Below are 27,719 nucleotides of genomic sequence, written 5' to 3' on the forward strand. Positions count from 1 at the left end.
CGCGAGTGCGACGACTGTTTGTTTGAACCCATTCGATTTGCCTCTTTATCCACTTTGGAGAAAGCAGAACTAACAGCGCGGTTGTTAAGGCCGATGATGTCAATATCATCGGCATACACCAACAATTGTACACTCTTATAAAATATTGTGCCTGAGCGATTAAGTTCTGCGGCTGGTACGATGCTCTCCAACATTAGGTTAAAGAAGTCACACGACAGCGAGTCACCCTGTTTGAAATCTCGTTCGGTATCAAACGGCTCGGAGGAGTCCTTCCCAATTCTGACGGCGCTGCTGGTGTTGAGCAACGTCATCTGGTAAAGCCGTATTCGTTTTATGGGGATACCAAATTCAGACATCGCGGCATACAGATAACTCCTTTTCGTACTGTCGAATGCAGCTTTGAAATCGATGAAAATATGGTGTGTGTCGATTCTACTTTCATGGCTCTTTTCCAAGATTTGGCGTATTGTGAATATTTGGTCGGTGGTAGACTTTCCAGGTCTAAAGCCACACTTATAAGGTCCAATCAGTTGGTTGACGGTTGGCTTCAGCCTTTCACACAATACGCTCGCTAGAACCTTATAGGCGATATTTAGAAGACTAATCCCGCGGTAATTGGCACAGATTGCAGGATCACCCTTCTTATGGATGGGGCAGAGCACACTTACACTCCAATCGGCAGGAGTGCTTTCATTCGACTATATTTTTCATAGGAGCTGATGCATGCACCTTACCAACTCCTCGCCACCATGTTTGAATAGCTCAGCTGGCAGTCCGTCGGCGCTTTGTAGTTCTTTAGCCGTGTTATCGCTATTCTCACCTCGTCGACGATTTGGGTATCGGAATCTTCACATTCTCTTTGACATGCGCAGCTATCATTGTTTAACAGGTTCACGAAGTGCTCCCTGCATATTTTAAGATTGCTCTGAATGTCAGTCACCAGTTCGCCGTCTTTGTTCTTACAGGCCCTACTGTCACTAATTTGTCTATTTTCAATGATTACTACATTTCTGCCTTCCAGAACAGATCTCAAGTCGATACAGTTCATACGGAATTCTCTAAGCCGTTTGACAAAGTCTCATATTGAATACTCTTGTCGAAGCTTGCGTCAATGGGTATACATTCCACGCTTTGTCGTGGATCGGGTCATATTTGTCCAATAGACCTTGCGTTGTAGCCGTTGGTAATGCGACACCACGCGCATTTATTGCGTCCCAGTGAAGTATTGTAGGCCATGCTTTTCCTTTACTGAACACTTATTGTATGCTGATGATTTTGAAATAATCCCGTTCATTAACAGTGTCCATAGCTTAGAAAAGTTGCAATCCGACTTATCCAATTGCAATTAATGCTATTTAAATCCTTTGTTACTAAACATAAGCAACTGCTTTCACGTAAAATTTGCCAAATCAACCAATAATTTGCATTTTCATATTGTATTGATTGTTCACCCCTGCAATCCGTTGAAGAAATTTAAGACTTGGGCGTTATTTTTAACTCTAATAATACGTTCACATATGCATTAATCACCTATAAACCCGTTCACATATATCAGATTACCTGCAAAATCTACAATCAGCTGTCAATACGACTTTGAGAGGTTTTTCTTTTCTCATCGTTTTGGTGAAATACTTCGATGTTTTTGGTTCCTTTAATTATAATTTATGATATGAAGAAAGTACAAGGAGAAGGAATAGCTAATTTAATTGCGCAATTGGCTGCTAATAATAAACAGTTGGAGGAAATCAGTATGCGACGTTTACTGAGGTTGCAGAAAATTATGGCAGTAACACGCATAGGAAATTCTATATTACATTTTATAATAAGTAAAAGGAGGACACACGTTTATTGACACACGCTTTTTTCTGCAAAATGAAACCCTAATTACAAACATTTTATTAGAATTATGTTTAATTACCTGTTTTCTCTGCCGGCATCCATTTCATTTAGTTCTCATTTTGATATTTCTCCTTACATTCGTAATAATAATTATCGATAGCACAAAAAACACAGGGTTGTATGTCAATAAGCATCGTTATTATCTGGGATTATTTTATAATCTCAGATTTTGGGAGAGAAATTTTGTATGGGAAATCGCGCTTTTTAATCACGGATTTTGAGTAGAGCGCGATCATCTACTTATGTAAATATATGTGAACGTATTATAAGCTGAATTTCACTAGCGACGTTACAAGCTGGTCATATTCGATGCTAGCATTCGTACGCCGAAATTGTTCTGTATTTACTAACCCACTCACTCTCAAAACATTGTATTGTGATTTTGTTAGATCGAGATGAGAGTATATCCCTGTTATTTGGAGACCGTACCAAGTAGATCTCTTTAATCGGGTTGAGAGGGTTGAGAAAGTTTTTCTTCGATTTGTGGTATGAACTTCATACTTTTCTGAACCCTTACCATCGTACCGCTCTCGATGTTTATTGATTGACTCAAAAATACGTCATAGCACACGATCTATTCTATCGTGCTTATTTATTATATTATTCGTATCATTATTGGAACTATTGACTGTCTTCCCTTTAGAGTAAAATTCAATTCAATATTATCCTAATAAAAAACTTCGAAACTTTGAAAATTGACTTTTTTTACGCATATTGTAATCGTTAGGCTTAGGCATTTGCCTTGAAATATGCTTCGATTGCGAAAGCAAGTTGGTCACCTGTTCACTGCGACATCGTGTCTAAATAAGCCGCACGAATTACGAAGCTAACGCGTTCCGCTCCCTGTTCATACGCCTAGCGGTTAGAGAGAATCTTTAAATTTAAAAAGCAAATTCGGTCACAGGATTCCCCTGAATTTCTTCTCTTTTTTCTTATATTGTTGGATTGACTTCAAAAAAACTAGATTAAACACGCCAAGTGTTTGCCAGGCGGACTGGAAAACAATAAAAAAACCCTTGAAACCCATGGACTTGGTGGATGCCGATGGATCTACTCAAAAAATTGTTTGGAGGTAAGTCGTTTTTCTGAAAAGCTAGATGTTGAGTTGATTAAGAAATAAAGCATTACGTTTGATATTACAGTCAATTGCTAATGCATTAATTTTTTTTTTTTTTATTTTGTGATGTATTAAATATTTATGTATTTATTATTTTAATGTAAATATTGACTCTGCATATATTACATATGCGTTTATACTTATATTACATATACATATGTGAGCATTTTATAATAAAAGCTTGCAAAAAGTCTTTTATTCTATTTTATATGTGAATGGAAAATATGTGGAATAAAAAACATGTTTATTAAATTTTAAACATGAATTGAAAAAGGGGAAGATTTATTTAACACGCACACACATACTTTCTTGCCACGGCGTCTTCCGCATAAACACGCAAGCAAACTGAATTTGGAGGCTTTATATCACATTGTGCTTTCACAATGTAACACACGGCACTTCGTGTTCATTAGTTTGATAAGTTTAAATCTCACAAATCACAATATTACCAAGCCATTCATTGAATTTTCACAAACATGTAATATCTCCTGCTTTTGTTTGTTTCGTGCGTTTGTTTTGTATTGCGAAAAGAGATGACGTCAACTTGTCAAAATCGCGAAATATAAAGAAACTGTTTTCTAATGGCGCCACCTTATATGCTCAATTCGACTTGAACGCAGTCTGCATAACTTCTAAGATGCCGGGAAATCCAGTTGCCGTGAGGAAACTATAAATAAACAAATAACATAAATCGGCCATGATCAACCACAAGTCATATAATTTATTCACTTACCGTAACTTCATTATAATCTGCTGGTATATTGATGTTGGGAATACGAGGGTCGCTATTTATATTTCTGGCTTGGGCAGTTCTTGTATCGTCATGTGCCATCTCTCGTTTTCAGTACCCTATTTATAAATGAGAGGTCTATGATGGAACCAGTACAATTTTGCTGAATGTGTTTTCTGTGCCACTGTTGAGTAGAACTAAGTCAAGCACTGCTAGCGCATTCAGAAACTTCTTGCCCTTCGAGTTTTTTCTTTTACCACAATGCTGCCCTCGCATTAAAATTACCTGTTATAAGTGTCGAGTTTCTTTGCTTAGCGTCATTAAGTACGTCCACTATATAAAGGTATGTAACAGTTTTATGTGCATATTATTTATTCCAATAGGTTTCCCATGGTTGCTGACCCATGACGCCGCTTACCTGTTTTTACACTGCTCGCTTAAAATAGCAACATCTATGTCCAGCTCGCTGCTTCGCAATTGGGCACATATGGCACCTTCACACAATGTTTAGCCATATGATCCTGCTTTCCACATCTCAAGCAGGGAGTACTGCGGCCGTCTTCGCGACGAAGGTAGTCAGTGAGAAACACTGCAGGGTGACATAGATAAGCTACATCATCATTTCATGAGTATCAAGGGAAGGTCGATTGTGCTGTGAACTACGAAGGATTTACCGAAGGTAACTCAGACTTAACTACCGCGCTGCTAGTTATGCCTTTTCCAAACTGGATAAAGAAGCAAAGTGAACAGTTTTGGTACTGAACGAGGACGACAAAGAAACAGTCGGCGCACTCGCGTATTGGCACCCACGTCACTGTTGAAAATTATGTAGGAGACTTCGTTAATCTAGAAATCCTAGTGAGCTACTTTATCTATCCAACAAGTGCTACTTTGCCGTATGGGTTGGTGCGTGACTACCATTCGGAATTCATAGAGAGATCGTAGGTTCGAATTTCGGTGAAACATCAAAATTAAGAAAAACATTTTTCTTATAACGGTCGCCCTTTGGCAGGCAATGGCAAACCTCCGAGTGTATTTCTGCCGTGAAGAAGCTCCTAACGGCGTTTTCATAACTCCTTCCCCCTTAGGAGATCAGCCATGAATTGGAATTTAGTTCTATTCCTTGAAATGTAAACAAGGGCGGCGGTAAATCTGATATGATGCTCAATGAACAGGTTGTTAGAATAATAATATTGTTTTTCTTTGATGTTGTTTCGTGACTTTCTATTTGATAGCTTCTAAGTTTGTTGAGTCTCGGTTTGTTTGTTATGGGTTTTGCGCTTACTTCGGAATAACTTATGAGGGGTAGAAAAAATTCGTCTTTGTAAAACTTCGGGTTGTCTTTGTAGATTGTGCCGTTGACATTGATTGAACAGTTGTTGTAGTAGAGGAGAGCTGTACCCTTAACTTCGTAAGTGTTGTTGTTGCAGCTACTTGTTACGGTAGTCTTTTTTGTATTGATGAACAAAATATAGTTTGGTTCAGGTTGCATGATTAGATTTATATTGCCAAGACCTTCTAGGTCGCACAGAGCATCTTTGTTGTTTATTATTTGTGCAATGCAGGTGGAGTGAGTTGTATATTCAGTATATGGTGATTTTTTACAATAGAAGGAGTTCACGAATCTTGGGCAAGGTTCGTTTAAAAATTGGACGTGGTTTTTATTGTATGTTAAGTATCGGCCGCCGTAGCCGAATGGGTTGGTGCGTGATTACCATTCGGAATTCACAGAGAGGTCGTTGGTTCGAATCTCGGTGAAAGCAAAATTAATAAAAACATTTTTCTAATAGCGGTCGCCCCTCGGCAGGCAATGGCAAACCTCCGAGTGTATTTCTGCCATGAAAAGGCTCCTCATAAAAATATCTGCCGTTCGGAGTCGGCTTGAAACTGTAGGTCCCTCCATTTGTGGAACAACATCAAGACGCACACCACAAATAGGAGGAGGAGCTCGGCCAAACACCTAACAGAAGTGTACGCGCCAATTATTATTATTATTATTATTAAGTATAGTTTTATTTTTATCTTTTAGTGAAATTTATAGGGAGTGGAAGTACAGGGTGAACGATATGAAGTGTTACCAACTTCACACTGCTTGTATCTGTAAAACAGCTCTTGACATCAACGCCAAAATTGTTCTAATGACAGTTTAATATATTGTTTATAAGCCATCAAAAGCATTTGCGTCTTAGTTCTGTTGAATAATTTTTTTCTGTGATGGAATTCAAACGTAATAGTGTGATTGCGTTGTATTTGGCTGGAAAATCGCTGGAAAATCACAACCAGCCATTGTTCGTGAGCTCAGTCACCTCAAAGTGAATAAAATGTTTGTGTATCGCACTATTAAATGGTACAATGATACAGGTAGCATTGCACAACGCGATGCAGGTGGACCAAACAAAGCCGCAACAACGCCAGAAATGGAGGGACCTACAGTTTCAAGTCGACTCCGAACGGCAGATATTTTTATGAGGAGCTTTTTCATGGCAGAAATACACTCGGAAGTTTGCCATTGCCTGCTGAGGGGGATCGCTATTAGAAAAACTTTTTCTTAATTTTGGTGTTTCACCGAGATTCGAACCGACGTTCTCACTGTGAATTCCGAATGGTAGTCACGCACCAACCAATTCGGCTACGGCGGCCGCCTTCGGATACTCTTGGCAATAGGCCTGCGTATTCTATACCACTCGCTGGAGAAGTTATGTCGGGATGCCATTAACCTCGTGAACGATATTTTCTTTTAGTACTGAGATTGTCGCAGGATTTGTTTCAAAGACTTTAATTTTGAAAAACCTCCACAGAGAACGAGCTCAGGGGTAAGATCGGATGACCTGGGTGGCCAGGAAATGTCACCGAAACGGCTTATCAGTTTGTGTGCAATATCGCCATGGTATTTCTAGTCGTATGTAGCATGCGTGTGTACTGAAGGACGGATGTTCGCTCTTAATTGGCAAAAAATATCCGTTCAGCATGCACCGATAAGAGACACCGTCCACAGGAATTGCTTCCACTCGACGATTTTCAATAACATATGATCTAATTATTTCACTGCATGACAATGAACATCAAACTATCTTTTTGGAGCTGTGAAGTGGCTACTGATATTTGAATAGTAGATTATGCCCTCTAAGTGACCAGTAACGGTAATGCTGCTTATTTACGGTTTAATTTAGTTGATGATTGGGCAAAGCTATCTAAAGAATCTGAAAAACAAAGAGTGCATTATTTTAAACTTCAGTGTAATTTAAAGAAATTTAACTGTTTGAATAAAAACATCTTTGCATCTTGAATTTTGAAAACGATATTATTTTGAACTCGAAGACAATTCATTAAAATTAAAAAGTCTTGTTCGATGGTACCAAACAATGTTTCTTATAATAGTAAATATGCAAGTTCTTCCATAGGATAGGTTAGGTTAAATGGCTGCCCTTGCGAGGGGCCCATTTGGACAAAAATGAAAATTTGTCCGTTAGGATACCAAATAGAAGGAGGGGAGGGGAACAGGAAAGGGGAGGAACCAAACAGAATCCAAGGCGATTTACGTTTGAATTAACCGCTACAAGCTGCTGATGAATTTCACTAGATTTGTGATACTTAAGTCCGTAATATCCACTGATGTAGCGAAAAAGTGAGATCCCAGACGATTAATCCTTGGCCCGACGAGAGCAGGGCAGCTGAGAAGAAGGTGTTGAGATGATTCCACCTCGTCCTCCAAACAGCTTCTGCAGAAAGGGCTTGACGCAATGCCAAGCCTCACCGCATGGACCACTAACGGACAGTGTACGGAGCGGATACATATCAAATTCGATAGCTGTGTTAGCCCAATGCTCGCTGAGTTGACACGAAGCCCATCTTTCCAGTAGCAGACCACAGGTTCTTAAGGGAACTTCAATTCTCCCATATTGCAATGAAACCGTCTCAAGGGTTCCCTGTCTGGCCCACTCATCCACCTACCAGTTTCCCTCTATGCTGCTGTGACCGCGAACCCAAATGCGCCTAATATCGAAGTATTCCGATGCAATCGTGAGGATAGTCAGGCATTCCCCGACTAATTTCGAACGCATAAACAGCGATTCCAGGGCTCGAATTGCCGTTTTACCTGTCGGAGTAGATATTTTCCTCCTTTACTGTAAATACAGAATCTCCCATAGATTAAGTAAATTTTTTTACTGACTTTTCTCCTTTACTTTTGAACTCGACTTGGTCTTCAATTCTAGTTTGACCTCTAATATTTTCTCATTTCTTAATATCGGGTCTGTTACAGATGTCGTCAATGGTATGAGGAAGCTCAAGCCCACATCGAAAACTGACTCGGTTGGCCTCTCGGCAATCTTGCTGAAGAACTGTTTGAGTCCTGCTGAGCGTCTTTCAATTATATATAATAAATCGTTATATTCTTGCATAGTTGTTGATAACTGGAAATTGACATCCGTAACCCCTATATTTAAAAGTTGAAATGAAACGGTTTTAGCATATTACAGGCCGATTTGGAAACTCTCTTTTGAGATAACTGCGAATGATAAGTTATATTTTGCTGTCAAAGACCTAACACATCCAAACCAGACTGGTTTCGTTGCATGCGGCTCTTCTACTTCTACTTCTTCTTAATTGGCGCTATAACCGTTTACGCGATTTTGGTCGAGTTTAACAAAGCACACCAGTCGTTTCTTTCTTGTGATAACCGGCGCCAGTAGGACACACCAAGTGAAGTCAAGTCCTTCTCCACCTGATCTTTCCAACACAAAGGAGGCCTTCCTCTTTCTCTGCTACCACCAGCTGGTACCGCATCGAATACTTTCAGAGCCGGAGCGTTTGTATCCATTCGGACGACATGACCCAGCCAACGTAACCGCTGGATCTTTATTCGCTCCGCCATGTCTGTGTCGTCGTAAAGCTCATACAGCTCATCGTTCTATCGTCTGCGATATTCGCCATTGCCAACGTGCAAAGGTCCAAAAATCTTACGCAGAATCTTTCTCTCGAACACTCCGAGCGTCGCTTCATCGGATGTTGTCATCGTCCAAGCTTATGCGCCCTTCGTTAGGACGGGTATGATAAGGGCCTTTTAGAGTGTTAGTTTTGTTCGTCGAGAGAGGACTTTACTGCTCTGTTGCCTACTTAGTCCAAAGTAGCACTTGTTGGCAAGAGAGACTCTACGTTGGATTTCAAGGCTGACATTGTTATCCGTGTTAATGCTGGTTCCTAAATAAACGAAGTCTTTTACAACCTCAAAACTATAACAGTCAACGGTGACGTGGGTGCGGAAACGCGAGTGCGACGACTGTTTGTTTGAACCCATTCGATTCGCCTCTTTATCCACTTTGGAGAAAGCAGAACTAACAGCGCGGTTGTTAAGGCCGATGATGTCAATATCATCGGCATACACCAACAATTGTACACTCTTATAAAATATTGTGCCTGAGAGATTAAGTTCTGCGGCTGGTACGATGCTCTCCAACATTAGGTTAAAGAAGTCACACGACAGCGAGTCACCCTGTTTGAAATCTCGTTCGGTATCAAACGGCTCGGAGGGGTCCTTCCCAATTCTGACGGCGCTGCTGGTGTTGAGCAACGTCATCTGGTAAAGCCGTATTCGTTTTATGGGGATACCAAATTCAGACATCGCGGCATACAGATAACTCCTTTTCATCTGTCGAATGCAGCTTTGAAATCGATGAAAATATGGTGTGTGTCAATTCTACTTTCATGGCTCTTTTCCAAGATTTCGCGTATTGTGAATATTTGGTCGATGGTAGACTTTCCAGGTCTAAAGCCACACTTATAAGGTCCAATCAGTTGGTTGACGGTTGGCTTCAGCCTTTCACACAATACGCTCGCTAGAACCTTATAGGCGATATTTAGAAGACTAATCCCGCGGTAATTGGCACAGATTGCAGGATCACCCTTCTTATGGATGGGGCAGAGCACACTTACATTCCAATCGGCAGGAATGCTTTCATTCGACTATATTTTGCATAGGAGCTGATGCATGCACCATACCAGCTCCTCGCCACCATGTTTGAATAGCTCAGCTGGCAGTCCGTCGGCGCTTTGTTGTTCTTTAGCCGTGTTATCGCTATTCTCACCTCGTCGACGATTTCGGTATCGGAATCTTCACATTCTCTTTGACATGCGCAGCTATCATTGTTTAACAGGTTCGAGAAGTGTTCCCTGCATATTTTAAGATTGCTCTGAATGTCAGTCACCAGTTCGCCGTCTTTGTTCTTACAGGCTCTACTGTCACTAATTTGTCTATTTTCAATGATTACTACATTTCTGCCTTCCAGAACAGATCTCAAGTCGATACAGTTCATACGGAATTCTCTAAGCCGTTTGACAAAGTCTCCTATTGAATACTCTTGTCGAAGCTTGCGTCAATGGGTATACATTCCACGCTTTGTCGTGGATCGGGTCATATTTGTCCAATAGACCTTGCGTTGTAGCCGTTGGTAATGCGACACCACGCGCATTTATTGCGTCCCATGGTGTCCCGCAGTGAAGTATTGTAGGCTATGCCTTTCCTTTACTGAACACTTATTGTATGCTGATGATTTTGAAATAATCCCGTTCGTTAACAGTGTCCATAGCTTAGAAAAGTTGCAATCCGACTTATCCAATTGCAATTAATGCTATTTAAATCCTTTGTTACTAAACATAAGCAACTGCTTTCACGTAAAATTTGCCAAATCAACCAATAATTTGCATTCTTCATATTGTATTGATTGTTCACCCCTGCAATCCGTTGAAGAAATTTAAGACTTGGGCGTTATTTTTAACTCTAATAATACGTTCACATATGCATTAATCACCTATAAACCCGTTCACATATGTATATCAGATTACCTGCAAAATCTACAATCAGCTGTCAATACGACTTTGAGAGGTTTTTCTTTTCTCATCATTTTGGTGAAATACTTCGATGTTTTTGGTTCCTTTAATTATAATTTATGATATGAAGAAAGTACAAGGAGAAGGAATAGCTAATTTAATTGCGCAATTGGCTGCTAATAATAAACAGTTGGAGGAAATCAGTATGCGACGTTTACTGAGGTTGCAGAAAATTATGGCAGTAACACGCATAGGAAATTCTATATTACATTTTATAATAAGTAAAAGGAGGACACACGTTTATTGACACACGCTTTTTTCTGCAAAATGAAACCCTAATTACAAACATTTTATTAGAATTAGGTTTAATTACCTGTTTTCTCTGCCGGCATCCATTTCATTTAGTTCTTATTTTGATGTTTCTCCTTACATTCGTAATAATAATTATCGATAGCACAAAACACACGGTTGTATGTCAATAAGCATCGTTATTATCAGGGATTATTTTATAATCTCAGATTTTGGGAGAGAAATTTTGTATGGGAAATCGCGCTTTTTAATCGCGGATTTTGAGTAGAGCGCGAAAAAGTAGATCATCTACTTATGTAAATATATGTGAACGTATATAAGCTGAATTTCACTAGCGACGTTACAAGCTGGTCATATTCGATGCTAGCATTCGTACGCCGAAATTGTTCTGTATTTACTAACCCACTCACTCTCAAAACATTGTATTGTGATTTTGTTAGATCGAGATGAGAGTATATCCCTGTTATTTGGAGACCGTACCAAGTAGATCTCTTTAATCGGGTTGAGAGGGTTGAGAAAGTTTTTCTTCGATTTGTGGTATGAACTTCATACTTTTCTGAACCCTTACCATCGTACCGCTCTCGATGTTTATTGATTGACTCAAAAATACGTCATAGCACACGATCTATTCTATCGTGCTTATTTATTATATTATTCGTATCATTATTGGAACTATTGACTGTCTTCCCTTTAGAGTAAAATTCAATTCAATATTATCCTAATAAAAAACTTCGAAACTTTGAAAATTGACTTTTTTTACGCATATTGTAATCGTTAGGCTTAGGCATTTGCCTTGAAATATGCTTCGATTGCGAAAGCAAGTTGGTCACCTGTTCACTGCGACATCGTGTCTAAATAAGCCGCACGAATTACGAAGCTAACGCGTTCCGCTCCCTGTTCATACGCCTAGCGGTTAGAGAGAATCTTTAAATTTAAAAAGCAAATTCGGTCACAGGATTCCCCTGAATTTCTTCTCTTTTTTCTTATATTGTTGGATTGACTTCAAAAAAACTAGATTAAACACGCCAAGTGTTTGCCAGGCGGACTGGAAAACAATAAAAAAACCCTTGAAACCCATGGACTTGGTGGATGCCGATGGATCTACTCAAAAAATTGTTTGGAGGTAAGTCGTTTTTCTGAAAAGCTAGATGTTGAGTTGATTAAGAAATAAAGCATTACGTTTGATATTACAGTCAATTGCTAATGCATTAATTTTTTTTTTTTTTATTTTGTGATGTATTAAATATTTATGTATTTATTATTTTAATGTAAATATTGACTCTGCATATATTACATATGCGTTTATACTTATATTACATATACATATGTGAGCATTTTATAATAAAAGCTTGCAAAAAGTCTTTTATTCTATTTTATATGTGAATGGAAAATATGTGGAATAAAAAACATGTTTATTAAATTTTAAACATGAATTGAAAAATGGGAAGATTTATTTAACACGCACACACATACTTTCTTGCCACGGCGTCTTCCGCATAAACACGCAAGCAAACTGAATTTGGAGGCTTTATATCACATTGTGCTTTCACAATGTAACACACGGCACTTCGTGTTCATTAGTTTGATAAGTTTAAATCTCACAAATCACAATATTACCAAGCCATTCATTGAATTTTCACAAACATGTAATATCTCCTGCTTTTGTTTGTTTCGTGCGTTTGTTTTGTATTGCGAAAAGAGATGACGTCAACTTGTCAAAATCGCGAAATATAAAGAAACTGTTTTCTAATGGCGCCACCTTATATACTCAATTCGACTTGAACGCAGTCTGCATAACTTCTAAGATGCCGGGAAATCCAGTTGCCGTGAGGAAACTATAAATAAACAAATAACATAAATCGGCCATGATCAACCACAAGTCATATAATTTATTCACTTACCGTAACTTCATTATAATCTGCTGGTATATTGATGTTGGGAATACGAGGGTCGCTATTTATATTTCTGGCTTGGGCAGTTCTTGTATCGTCATGTGCCATCTCTCGTTTTCAGTACCCTATTTATAAATGAGAGGTCTATGATGGAACCAGTACAATTTTGCTGAATGTGTTTTCTGTGCCACTGTTGAGTAGAACTAAGTCAAGCACTGCTAGTGCATTCAGAAACTTCTTGCCCTTCGAGTTTTTTCTTTTACCACAATGCTGCCCTCGCATTAAAATTACCTGTTATAAGTGTCGAGTTTCTTTGCTTAGCGTCATTAAGTACGTCCACTATATAAAGGTATGTAACAGTTTTATGTGCATATTATTTATTCCAATAGGTTTCCCATGGTTGCTGACCCATGACGCCGCTTACCTGTTTTTACACTGCTCGCTTAAAATAGCAACATCTATGTCCAGCTCGCTGCTTCGCAATTGGGCACATATGGCACCTTCACACAATGTTTAGCCATATGATCCTGCTTTCCACATCTCAAGCAGGGAGTACTGCGGCCGTCTTCGCGACGAAGGTAGTCAGTGAGAAACACTGCAGGGTGACATAGATAAGCTACATCATCATTTCATGAGTATCAAGGGAAGGTCGATTGTGCTGTGAACTACGAAGGATTTACCGAAGGTAACTCAGACTTAACTACCGCGCTGCTAGTTATGCCTTTTCCAAACTGGATAAAGAAGCAAAGTGAACAGTTTTGGTACTGAACGAGGACGACAAAGAAACAGTCGGCGCACTCGCGTATTGGCACCCACGTCACTGTTGAAAATTATGTAGGAGACTTCGTTAATCTAGAAATCCTAGTGAGCTACTTTATCTATCCAACAAGTGCTACTTTGCCGTATGGGTTGGTGCGTGACTACCATTCGGAATTCATAGAGAGATCGTAGGTTCGAATTTCGGTGAAACATCAAAATTAAGAAAAACATTTTTCTTATAACGGTCGCCCTTTGGCAGGCAATGGCAAACCTCCGAGTGTATTTCTGCCGTGAAGAAGCTCCTAACGGCGTGTACGTGCCAATCATATTGTATATATAAATAAGCAAACAATTATTTCGTCATATACGATTAATTTAACTCTAGTCCCCAAATCTGCTAATGAATTTATGTTTGATGCTGCCATTAAATCTATATACGAGTGATCTAACTCTGGTCCCCAAGTCTGCTAATGAATTTACGTTTGAAGTCAAAGTGGTAAAGCATGTCTATGCCCTAAAATCTAATATCATTGGTGTGAATGGTATTACCTTGCGCTTCTTAAAACTAAGTTTTCTTACGTGTTTCCTTCACTTACACACATAACAGAGAACGTTAACGTATAGAGAAGTCTCAATGACGCGAACCCATGGAATATTGACGGGTACTCGTCTCGCGAAAACTAACCTTGCAGATAAGTTTATGCATATGTTTTTGTGCACTTTTTATCAATTGAAGAACTACATACGTAAAGTAATATACTAATATACTATAAATAAAAACTAGGTACTTGCTTCTTTCACCACTGAATTACAACTGATATTTTATTGTTAAAAATGCTTAAATGAAACTTATAAATTAATTACAAAATTGCTTATTCTGTATTTTAATAATAAACCAATTTCTTAATAATTTCAGTTTCCTCATTGTCTAAATGTTAGTAATGCTTCATTAGCATTTTGGAAGTTTTTTAAATTGGCAATTGGTTTATTATTAATGCAGTTTTTTATAATAATTCTACCTTTAGTTCATTGACTTAGCTATTTACGTCTAACCTTGGAGGTTTGGTTGGTGGTTGTGTTATTGTTAGTGTTATAGGGGTTTACATAACTCCTTCCCCCTTAGGAGATCAGCCATGAATTGGAATTTAGTTTTATTCCTTGAAATGTAAACAAGGGCGGCGGTAAATCTGATATGATGCTCAATGAACAGGTTGTTAGAATAATAATATTGTTTTTCTTTGATGTTGTTTCGTGACTTTCTATTTGATAGCTTCTAAGTTTGTTGAGTCTCGGTTTGTTTGTTATGGGTTTTGCGCTTACTTCGGAATATCTTATGAGGGGTAGAAAAAATTCGTCTTTGTAAAACTTCGGGTTGTCTTTGTAGATTGTGCCTTTGACATTGATTGAACAGTTGTTGTAGTAGAGGAGAGCTGTACCCTTAACTTCGTAAGTGTTGTTGTTGCAGCTACTTGTTACGGTAGTCTTTTTTGTATTGATGAACAAAATATAGTTTGGTTCAGGTTGCATGATTAGATTTATATTGCCAAGACCTTCTGGGTCGCACAGAGCATCTTTGTTGTTTATTATTTGTGCAATGCAGGTGGAGTTAGTTGAATATTCAGTATATGGTGATTTTTTACAATAGAAGGAGTTCTCGAATCTTGGGCAAGGTTCGTTAAAAAATTGGATGTGGTTTTTATTGTATGTTAAGTATAGTTTTATTTTTATCTTTTTAGTGAAATTTAAAGGGAGTAGAAGTACAGGGTGAACGATATGAAGTGTTACCAACTTCACACTGCTTGTATCTGTAAAACAGCTCTTGACATCAACGCCAAAATTGTTCTAATGACAGTTTAATATATTGTTTATAAGCCATCAAAAGCATTTGCGTCTTAGTTTTGTTGAATAATTTTTTTCTGTGATGGAATTCAAACGTAATAGTGTGATTGCGTTGTATTTGGCTGGAAAATCACAACCAGCCATTGTTCGTGAGCTCAGTCACCTCAAAGTGAATAAAATGTTGGTGTATCGCACTATTAAATGGTACAATGATACAGGTAGCATTGCAAAACGCGATGCAGGTGGACCAAACAAAGCCGCAACAACGCCAGAAATGGAGGGACCTACAGTTTCAAGTCGACTCCGAACGGCAGATATTTTTATGAGGAGCTTTTTCATGGCAGAAATACACTCGGAGGTTTGCCATTGCCTGCTGAGGGGCGATCGCTATTAGAAAAACTTTTTCTTAATTTTGGTGTTTCACCGAGATTCGAACCGACGTTCTCACTGTGAATTCCGAATGGTAGTCACGCACCAACCAATTCGGCTACGGCGGCCGCTTTCGGATACTCTTGGCAATAGGCCTGCGTATTCTATACCACTCGCTGGAGAAGTTATGTCGGAATGCCATTAACCTCGTGAACGATATTTTCTTTTAGTACTGAGATTGTCGCAGGATTTGTTTCAAAGACTTTAATTTTGAAAAACCTCCACAGAGAACGAGCTCAGGGATAAGATCGGATGACCTGGGTGGCCAGGAAATGTCACCGAAACGGCTTATCAGTTTGTGTGCAATATCGCCATGGTATTTCTAGTCGTATGTAGCATGCGTGTGTACTGAAGGACGGATGTTCGCTCTTAATTGGCAAAAAATATCCGTTCAGCATGCACCGATAAGAGACACCGTCCACAGGAATTGCTTCCACTCGACGATTTTCAATAACATATGATCTAATTATTTCACTGCATGACAATGAACATCAAACTATCTTTTTGGAGCTGTGAAGTGTGTACTGATATTTGAATAGTAGATTATGCCCTCTAAGTGACCAGTAACGGTAATGCTGCTTATTTACGGTTTAATTTAGTTGATGATTGGGCTAAGGTATCTAAAGAATCTGAAAAACAAAGAGTGCATTATTTTAAATTTCAGTGTAATTTAAAGAAATTTAACTGTTTGAATAAGTTCTTATACAAAAATTGCATCTTGAATTTTGAAAACGATATTATTTTGAACTCGAAGACAATTCATTAAAATTAAAAAATCTTGTTTGATGGTACCAAACAATGTTTCTTATAATAGTAAATATGCAAGTTCTTCCATAGGATAAGTTAGGTTAAATGGCTGCCCTTGCGAGGGGCCCATTTGGACAAAAATTAAAATTTGTCCGTTAGGATACCAAATAGAAGGACGGGAGGGGAACAGGAAAGGGGAGGAACCAAACAGAATCCAGGGCGATTTACGTTTGAATTAACCGCTACAAGCTGCTGATGAATTTCACTAGATTTGTGATACTTAAGTCCGTAATATCCGCTGATGTAGCGAAAAAGTGAGATCCCCGACGATTAATCCTTGGCCCGACGAGAGCAGGGTAGCTGAGAAGAAGGTGTTGAGATGATTCCACCTCGTCCTCCAAACAGCTTCTGCAGAAAGGGCTTGACGCAATGCCAAGCCTCACCGCATGGACCACTAACGGACAGTGTACGGTGCGGATACATATCAAGTTCGATAGCTGTGTTAGCTTTGTTGGCCTTAGAAGTACTTTCGAGCGCCCCCAATCTACCCGTTGCCAGAAGGACCTCGCGACTTTGCACGTTTCCGTACTAGCCCAATGCTCGCTGAGTTGACACGAAGCCCATCTTTCCAGTAGCAGACCACAGGTTCTTAAGGGAACTTCAATTCTCCCATATTGCAATGAAACCGTCTCAAGGGTTCCCTGTCTGGCCCACTCATCCGCCTACCAGTTTCCCTCTATGCCGCTGTGACCGCGAACCCAAATGCGCCTAATATCGAAGTATTCCGATGCAATCGTGAGGATAGTCAGGCATTCCCCGACTAATTTCGAACGAATAAACAGCGATCCCAGGGCTCGAATTGCCGTTTTGCCTGTCGGAGTAGATATTTTCCTCCTTTACTGTAAATACAGAATCTCCCATAGATTAAGTAAATTTTTTTACTGACTTTTCTCCTTTACTTTTGAACTCGACTTGGTCTTCAATTCTAGTTTGACCTCTAATATTTTCTCATTTCTTAATATCGGGTCTGTTACAGATGTCGTCAATGGTATGAGGAAGCTCAAGCCCACATCGAAAACTGACTCGGTTGGCCTCTCGGCAATCTTGCTGAAGAACTGTTTGAGTCCTGCTGAGCGTCTTTCAATTATATATAATAAATCGTTATATTCTTGCATAGTTGTTGATAACTGGAAATTGACATCCGTAGCCCCTATATTTAAAAGTTGAAATGAAACGGTTTTAGCATATTACAGGCCGATTTGGAAACTCTCTTTTGAGATAACTGCGAATGATAAGTTATATTTTGCTGTCAAAGACCTAACACATCCAAACCAGACTGGTTTCGTTGCATGCGGCTCTTCTACTTCTGCTTCTTCTTAATTGACGCTATAACCGTTTACGCGATTTTGGTCGAGTTTAACAAAGCGCACCAGTCGTTTCTTTCTTGTGATAACCGGCGCCAGTTGGACACACCAAGTGAAATCAAGTCCTTCTCCACCTGATCTTTCCAACACAAAGGAGGCCTTCCTCTTTCTCTGCTACCACCAGCTGGTACCGCATCGAATACTTTCAGAGCCGGAGCGTTTGTATCCATTCGGACGACATGACCCAGCCAACGTAGCCGCTGGATCTTTATTCGCTCCCCCATGTCTGTGTCGTCGTAAAGCTCATACAGCTCATCGTTCTATCGTCTGCGATATTCGCCGTTGCCAACGTGCAAAGGTCCAAAAATCTTGCGCAGAATCTTTCTGTCAAACACTCCAAGCGTCGCTTTATCGGATGTTGTCATCGTCCAAGCTTATGCGCCCTTCGTTAGGACAGGTATGATAAGGGCCTTTTAGAGTGTTAGTTTTGTTCGTCGAGAGAGGACTTTACTGCTCTGTTGCCTACTTAGTCCAAAGTAGCACTTGTTGGCAAGAGAGACTCTACGTTGGATTTCAAGGCTGACATTGTTATCCGTGTTAATGCTGGTGCCTAAATAAACGAAGTCTTTTACAACCTCAAAACTATAACAGTCAACGGTGACGTGGGTGCGGAAACGCGAGTGCGACGACTGTTTGTTTGAACCCATTCGATTTGCCTCTTTATCCACTTTGGAGAAAGCAGAACTAACAGCGCGGTTGTTAAGGCCGATGATGTCAATATCATCGGCATACACCAACAATTGTACACTCTTATAAAATATTGTGCCTGAGCGATTAAGTTCTGCGGCTGGTACGATGCTCTCCAACATTAGGTTAAAGAAGTCACACGACAGCGAGTCACCCTGTTTGAAATCTCGTTCGGTATCAAACGGCTCGGAGGGGTCCTTCCCGATTCTGACGGCGCTGCTGGTGTTGAGCAACGTCATCTGGTAAAGCCGTATTCGTTTTATGGGGATACCAAATTCAGACATCGCGGCATACAGATAACTCCTTTTCGTACTGTCGAATGCAGCTTTGAAATCGATGAAAATATGGTGTGTGTCAATTCTACTTTCATGGCTCTTTTCCAAGATTTCGCGTATTGTGAATATTTGGTCGATGGTAGACTTTCCAGGTCTAAAGCCACACTTATAAGGTCCAATCAGTTGGTTGACGGTTGGCTTCAGCCTTTCACACAATACGCTCGCTAGAACCTTATAGGCGATATTTAGAAGACTAATCCCGCGGTAATTGGCACAGATTGCAGGATCACCCTTCTTATGGATGGGGCAGAGCACACTTACATTCCAATCGGCAGGAATGCTTTCATTCGACTGTATTTTGCATAGGAGCTGATGCATGCACCATACCAGCTCCTCGCCACCATGTTTGAATAGCTCAGCTGGCAGTCCGTCGGCGCTTTGTTGTTCTTTAGCCGTGTTATCGCTATTCTCACCTCGTCGACGATTTCGGTATCGGAATCTTCACATTCTCTTTGACATGCGCAGCTATCACTGTTTAACAGGTTCGAGAAGTGTTCCCTCCATAATTTAAGATTGCTCTGAATGTCAGTCACCAGTTCGCCGTCCTTGTTCTTACAGGCTCTACTGCCACTAATTTGTCTATTTTCAATGATTACTACATTTCTGCTTTCCAGAACAGATCTAAAGTCGATACAATTCATACGGACTTCTCTAAGCCGTTTGGCAAAGTCTCATACCGAATACTCTTGTCGAAGCTTGCGTCAATGGGTATACATTCCACGCTTTGTCGTGGATCGGGTCATATTTGTCTAATAGACCTTGCGTTGTAGCCGTTGGTAATGCGACACCACGCGCATTTATTGCGTCCCATGGTGTCCCGCAGTGAAGTATTGTAGGCCATGCTTTTCATTTACTGAACACTTATTGTATGCTGATGATTTTGAAATAATCCCGTTCATTAACAGTGTCCATAGCTTAGAAAAGTAGCAATCCGACTTATCCAATTTCAATTGATGCTATTTAAATCGTTTGTTACTAAACATAGGCAACTGCTTTCACGTAAAATTTGTCAAATCAACCAGTAATTTGCATTCTTCATATAGTATTGATTGTTCACCTCTGCAATCCGTTGAAGAAATTTAAGACTTCATCGTTATTTTTAACTATAATAATATGTTCACATATGCATTAATCACCTATAATTCCACTAAATTAATCTACCCGTTCACATATGGCAGATTACCTGCAAAATCTACAATCAGCTGTCAATACGACTTTGAGCGGTTTTTCTTCATAGAAATCATTTTGTGAAATACTTCAATGTTTTTGGTTCCTTTAATTATTATTAATGATATGAAGAAAGTACAAGGAGAAGGAATAGCTAATTTAATTGCGCAATTGGCTGCTAATAATAAACAGTTGAAGGAAATCCGTATGCGGCGTTTACTGAGGTTGGAAAAAATTATGGCAGTTATACGCATAGGAAATTCCATATTACATTTTATAATAAGTAAAAGGAGGACACACGATTATGGACACACGCTTCTTTCTGCAAAATGAAACCCTAATTACAAACATTTTATTAGAATTAGGTTTAATTACCTGTTTTCTCTGCCGGCATCCATTTCATTTAGTTCTTATTTTGATGGTTTTCCTTACATTCGTAATAATAATTATCGATAGCACAAAAAACACAGGGTTGTATGTCAATAAGTATCGTTATTATCTGGGATTATTTTATAATCTCAGATTTTGGGAGAAAAATTTTGTATGGGATATCGCGCTTTTTAATCACGGATTTTGAGTAAGGCGCGAAAAAGTAGATCATCTACTTATGTAAATATAAGTGAACGTATTATAACCCTACAAGACAGGTGACTATCATATAAGCACTCGTATTATCATCATCACTGTCCTCATCCAACCACACATTTTTGTTCTAGCCGTGGGAAAGTTCTGATAGTTTCCCCTTGTCGGTGTGATATTCTATCTCTCTTTTACCAATAGCAATTTCTTATAACTGAAAAATATATCTGCCCTGCTCTAAAGGCATACTAAACTCCTCATTGTTGTCATCACAAACTCATCAGCACAAATGGCCTAAACTCCTCATTCGAAATTAAACGCCGAAAACGAAATTACATTTATATTATTATATTCATTTATTGTTTACAAACTAAGTATTTTAAAATTTTATATTATATATTTACATATTTAAATTTATTCTAATAATATATATTTCTTTTCATTTCTTGTTTACAAACTAAGAATTTTCATTTACATATTTACAGATTTAAAGATTTTACATATTTACAGATTTAAAGTTTTTCTATTAATATATTTTTTTTGGTCACATCTATTGTGTATAATAATTTTCAAATTTATAAGGAAAACCTACAACAGAACCTAAAATTGGCCATAATGTCCGATTCGAACTTTTAAATACTTTCAGACCATCAATTCCAACGTCTATATAAACCTTGTCTACATCTTTCAAATATTCAAAATTTTTTGATTAAAAAAAAAAACTGAAAAAACTAAAAGAGTTTTAGAGGATAAAGGTATTCCTTCAACCCCAACCTTCTTCAATGTTTGCAGTAAGTCAGGCAATGCACTTTTGTTGTTGCAACTTAAATTTTGATTGTAGACGAATTTATTTCGTGTATGATCTGAAAAAAAACAAAAATTTTGTTAGTTAGTATTTAACTACTTAAGTTTATGTTAGTAATTTACAATACCTTCTTTAAAGTTCACGTTATATTTTCATTGATGACAAATTGCCGCTTTTATTTAATGTATAGTCTTCTGAAAGAAAGAAAATTTTTATTATTTCTATATTATTATTTCATTATTATTATTATTTTTATATTATTATATTTATTATTTTTTCTTTTTATGAAAATATTATTTTATCGCACTTTTCACTATTTTGAATAAAATATCACAATTTCTTCAGAGCAGCCACAAAACTGCAACTTCACACGTTGTTGTTGTTTTTGTTGTAGCAGCATAATGGGGATGGTTCCATGTGTAGAAGTCCACGCAAGTGGGGAAAGTTATTGATCGCCATTCACTTGGGAGTGGCCAGGACGATTCTTCTACATATGGTTCAAGCAGCTCACAACGGCCGGGATTAGCCCACGTATCCTCTGGGTAGCTTCCGAACACCCGTTCGGGAGTGAGCTAACGTGAGAAGGCGAAACATTCCAGGATAGCTGGTTGTGCGCTGGGTTTGGGACCCACCACTTAAAAATTTCCCCCAATGAAAAGTTTGAAAAAGCCTCGGATGAGACCTCCCTATACTGATGACGACCCCTGCAAACGAAATAAGGAATATGATTTGAGGGCATGCACCTGGAATGTCCGGCCCCTTAATGGGGAAGGTGCCTCTGCCCGGCTGGTTGATGTCCTCGTGAGAGTAAAGGCTGACATCACTGCCATCCAAGAGATGCGATGGACGGGGCAAGGTAAGAAAACCATAGGACCTTGCGACGTCTACTACAGCTGCCATGTAAAGGAGCGCGAATTCGGAGTCGGATTTGTTGTGGGAGAGAGACTTCGACGCCAAGTACTGTCGTTCACTCCGGTGGACGAGCGTCTCGCAATAATCCGCATCAAAGCGCGATTTTTTAACATCTCGCTAATTTGCGCCCACACCCCGACGGAAGAGAAGGACGATGCGACCAAAGAGTCCTTCTATGAGCGCTTGGAACGTTCCTATGAGCGCTGCCCCCGCCACGACATAAAAATTGTGTTTGGCGACTTCAACGCCAGGGTGGGCAAGGAGGGAATTTTTGGTCCCAGAGTCGGAAAATTCAGCCTGCACAACGAAACATCCGGTAACGGACAGAGGCTGATCGACTTCGCCGAGGCTCGAAACATGGTAGTCTGCAGCACCAGATTCCAGCATAAAAAGATACACCAAGCTACCTGGCTGTCTCCTGATCGAAAAACGCGAAACCAAATCGATCATGTTGTGATAGATGGAAGACACGCTTCTAGTGTATTAGATGTACATACGATCCGAGGACCCAACATCGACTCGGATCATTACCTTGTTGCAGCCAAACTGCGCACCCGCCTCTGTGCAGCAAAAAACGTACATCTACCTACGCAAAGAATGTTCGACATCGAAAAGCTGCAATCACAACAGACAGCCAGAAGATTCGCCACTCGACTCTCACTCCTGCTCTCGGAGAGCAATGCCCAACAAACCGGCATGCGCGAGCAATGGAGCAACATTTCTCGTTCTCTACGTACCGCCGCCGAAGAAGAAATCGGATTCCGGCGAGCCCGAAAAAACAATTGGTACGACGAGGAATGTCATGCTGCCGCAGAAAGAAAGGATGCCGCCTATAGAGCCACGCTGCGATCGGGCGCAACGCGAGCCATGTGGGATCGCTACAGAGAGCTGAAAAAGGAAGAGAGACGTATTATCCGAAAGAAGAAACGAGAGGCCGAAATACGTGAGTGCGAGGAGCTTGAGATGCTGGCCAATAGGAACAACGCCCGAAAATTCTACCAGAAAGTTCGGCGGCTTACAGAAGGTTTTAAGAACGGGGCGTTTTCTTGTAAGAACAAAGACGGCGATCTGGTGACTGACGTACAGAGCAATCTTAAATTATGGAGGGAACACTTCTCGAGCCTGTTAAACGGTGACAGCTGCGCATGTCATAGAGAATGTGAAAATCCCGATACCCCAATCGTTGACGACGGAATTGTCGTTCCGTTACCCGACCATGACAAGGTGAGAACAGCAATATCACGGCTAAAGAACAACAAAGCCGCGGGCGCCGACGGACTGCCGGCTGAGCTATTCAAACATGGCGGCGAGGAGCTGGTAAGGTGCATGCATCAAAATATGGTCGCATGAAAGCATGCCTGCCGATTGGAATTTAAGAGTGCTCTGCCCAATTCATAAGAAGGGCGATCCTGCAATTTGTGCCAATTACCGCGGGATTAGTCTTCTAAATATCGCCTATAAGGTCTAGCGAGCGAATTGTGTGAAAGGCCTCCTCTGTGTTGGAAAGATCAGGTGGAGAAGGACTTGGCTTCACTTGGTGTGTCCAATTGGCGCGGGTTAGCACGAGAAAGAAACGACTGGCGCGCTTTGTTAATCTCGGCCAAAATCGCGTAAACGGTTATCGCGCCAATTAAGAAGAAGAAGCATAATGGAGAACATATACGGAGAATACTGCTGAAGTGACAGTCCTTGGCCGGATATAAATCCGGTAACGTAGAACGTAAAAAATTCTTATTTTACCAAAATGCTTATGAAACCACGATAAAATAACATTTGGTTACAATTTGAATATGCATACCTGATTTACACTCGATTTATGCACAATCCACTTTTCACTGTAATATTTTACATAATACTCGTATCACAATAAGCACGACCGCCTTTCACGAGGAAAATTTTTACAATTATGAATAACTAGATGCGCTTTTTGTTTGAAAGCGCGCCTAGAAATTCCTTTCAATACTTCTTAGTATTGCCAATTCCTGGGAACAACTAATAGTCGGGATGGCGTGCTGCCAGAAATAGAGCACAAAAAATAATTGACGAAAACAGTTCGTTTTTACGTTAAAGGAAAAATTTCGGGACTTAAATGTAATACATATAATTAATTGTTTTAAAATATTATATAATATGTTTTTTGGGTTATAATATAATTTTTATAAGACCACTGTAAAATTCAATTACACTTTCCTGAATACATTTTGAATACATATAATTCTATTGAAAACTGAGAGTTGGTTTTTGTACAATATGTAAATATGTATGTTTTTTTAATTTTTTGCTTATTTATGTATTTTATACTGAGTGTGCTTATTTTTTTATACTTATATGTATCTACATCAATGAAAATAAGGAAATTCTAAATTCCCAATTTTTGTTTTAAAAAATACCCTACCAATATTTCTCCCGTTGTGGCATTACTGACGAATAGTATAAAAAAGGAGCATTTCAACAGCGCTTTCACGAGAAAGAGTTTCACATTTAGTTATCTCTTTTGCTCATTCGACGATTTTCAATTTGTCTATGCGCATGTATTAGAAACTAGTAAAATATTTGTCAATGTGTTGGAATTTTTGGCGAAAATACTCAGGACTGTCTGGTAGGGAAGTTGAATTTCACTAGCGACGTTACAAGCTGGTCATATTCGATGCTAGCATTCACTAACCCACTCACTCTCAAAACATTTTATTGTGCTTTTGTTAGATCGAGATGAGAGTATATCCCTGTTATTTGGAGACCGTACCAAGTAGATCTCTTTAATCGGGTTGAGAGGGTTGAGAAAGTTTTTCTTCGTTTTGCGGTATGAACTTCTATGAACTTCATACTTTTCTGAACCCTTACCATCGTACCGCTCTCGATGTTTATTGATTGACTCAAAAATACGTCATAGCAGACGATCTATTCTATCGAGCTTATTTATTATATTATTCGTATCATTATTGGAACTATTGACTGTCTTCCCTTTAGAGTAAAATTCAATTCAATATTATCCTAATAAAAAACTTCGAAACCTTGAAAATTGGCTTTTTTTACGTATATTGTAGTAGTTGGGCTTAGGCGCTTGTACGATTTGAATCTATATCATTGGCCTTGAAATATGCTTCGATTGCGAAAGCAAGTTGGTCACCTGTTCACTGCGACATCGTGTCTAAATAAGCCGCACGAATTACGAAGCTAACGCGTTCCCCTCCCCGTTCATACGCCTAGCGGTTAGAGAGAATCTTTAAATTTAAAAAGAAGGATTTCTTAAAACAAAAATAGAAAAACTAGATTTAAATCAAAAAAGGGTAGGAAAGAGTGTTTTTTTTAATATTTTGAATCTTACGAATTTGAAATATTCTTTCCTTAATTTTTATTGAAATTATCAAAACTAGTTTGTTTTAAAACTTTAAGTTTGTAAAGAAAAACCAAGACTTAATTTGAAATTGTGTTTGAACACAAAATGTGCACTTTTTATCAACATGTTTTAAATTCAAAAATCTTTTTTAACTTTCTTTTGTATTATTGTTTAATCTTACACTCAAAATTTAGTCCACTTTAAACATAATTTGAAAACCACTTACACTTTTTTGGGTGTCTAATATTAATCAAAGTTCCTTCCTTAGGTCACGTGGTCCTTTTGTGTTTTTAGTTGAGTAGCTTCTCGGGATTCTATGGTCCTTTATTGCTTCGGGCAGAGCAGCTTCTCAGGATTATGTAGTCCTTTTTATCGCTGCGAGTTGGGCGCCAATTAGTTCAACTCGAATTCAGTATTTAAATATATTTTATTTAATATTCGAGCACGACTCAAGTTACATATGTGAATTGTAATGTTAAATTTACAGCGATGCAACTCGCCTTTCATACGTCCACTTTTGTACTAATTGATCGCTGACCATCCAACTCCCATTGCCCGCAATTTCTGTTGCCTTTACAATCTTTAGCGTGCATGTCCCAACAACAATGCACCCACAACTAGTTTTTGTTATTCTCACCTTCAACTGACCTATGCTACTCTTGCAAAGGTATCGGTCGCTTTTTGCGTGCGTATCACGGTTAATGTGTGATGATCTTCATAATTGCTGGCACTATGAACAATAGGCAACGGTATGGGCAATTTGTTTGTTTGATGTTTTATTAGTGCAAAGATATTGCACTTGCATTCAACTATTGGTGTTGCTAGGCGCATTGGAACTTCTACCGCCCAACCCAGCATCCAATCTGATGCGTTGACTTAACCCAGCATACAAAAGCAAGTAAAAGGTTGATCGGTCAGAAGGGATACCTTAACTACCCTCCTTGTTAAGATTGCACGTCCTCGGGTAGAAGCAAAAATTGTCTGTACTGACGTTTGAAGTACAACTTGATTTTCATGAACGATCCTTGGCGTAGTCGCATTAAATTTGCAGAAATAATAAATTAATAATGCTAATTACAATTACTTACAAATTTAACATATCATTGATTTAAAATTCTTATTTTTTTAGAATGTTAAATTCTTGTTTGAATAGCTTTAATATTACTTAGAAAAAGATATCATCACTCAAACCATGAAAAAAATGGACTTGTTTTGTACGATTATTACGTCAACTCTGATAGTTTTTATGTTAAATAAATTATCGAAGGTTACTCTTATGTATCCTTTTCCGTCAATCAAAACTGTGGTGCCAATATTCTTCTGGATAACCTTTTCTACAAAAACTTTATCCAATTTGTTGCCAAGTCTTTTATTACGCTTTAATAATATGTTCTCATTGACTTTTTTACATTACACCTTTGAATGGTTTCTTCCTGTGCTGCTGCTAACATTTTCCTTAGATTTTCTAAATTTTCTTCTGAGTTTTCGTGAAACACGTCAATTGGCTTAGCATTAATCACGGAGTGAATACTACAATTGTATTTGTGTGTTGCTAGTAATACTAACTCGGTAACATCATCAATTTGCTGCTGGTTCTTAATAAATCGAATAATTTCTAGCAACGTGGAATGGAGCCGCTCCACCTGTCCATTACTTTCGCTGTGGAGGGTTGGTATAAAAAACTGCGCTATGGAAAAATTATCTCGATGCAATGTCATAATCGTGTTCGATTGAAAGGCTTTTTCGTTATCGAAAACGATAGTTTTAGTATCTTTGAATACGAGCAAAGTTTCTAAAAGCGCATTTTTTATGTCGATCATAGATCTGGATGCTATAGGCTTCACAATGGCAAATTTTGATAGTTTGTCAATACAGGTCAAAAATAAATACTTGGAAATTATAAAAACATCGACGTGAAGGATTTCCC

The 27,719-nt window shown here is 38.9% G+C and overlaps 2 long non-coding RNA genes across 2 annotated transcripts; both read right to left on the reverse strand.

The window, feature by feature from the left end:
• Positions 1–3,598: 3,598 nt before the first annotated feature.
• LOC128869204 (uncharacterized) lies at positions 3,599–4,247 on the reverse strand. The gene is made up of 3 exons (XR_008455229.1): positions 4,165–4,247; positions 3,750–4,079; positions 3,599–3,683 (listed from the first exon to the last, which is right to left on the reverse strand). It is a non-coding gene; the product is annotated as an uncharacterized LOC128869204 (long non-coding RNA).
• Positions 4,248–12,265: 8,018 nt separating this feature from the next.
• On the reverse strand, positions 12,266–13,263 carry LOC128870439 (uncharacterized). The gene is made up of 3 exons (XR_008455375.1): positions 13,197–13,263; positions 12,782–12,897; positions 12,266–12,715 (listed from the first exon to the last, which is right to left on the reverse strand). It is a non-coding gene; the product is annotated as an uncharacterized LOC128870439 (long non-coding RNA).
• Between the last annotated feature and the right edge of the window lie 14,456 nt (positions 13,264–27,719).

Source organism: Anastrepha ludens, chromosome X (assembly GCF_028408465.1).
Source record: "Anastrepha ludens isolate Willacy chromosome X, idAnaLude1.1, whole genome shotgun sequence".
NCBI lineage: Eukaryota > Metazoa > Arthropoda > Insecta > Diptera > Tephritidae > Anastrepha > Anastrepha ludens.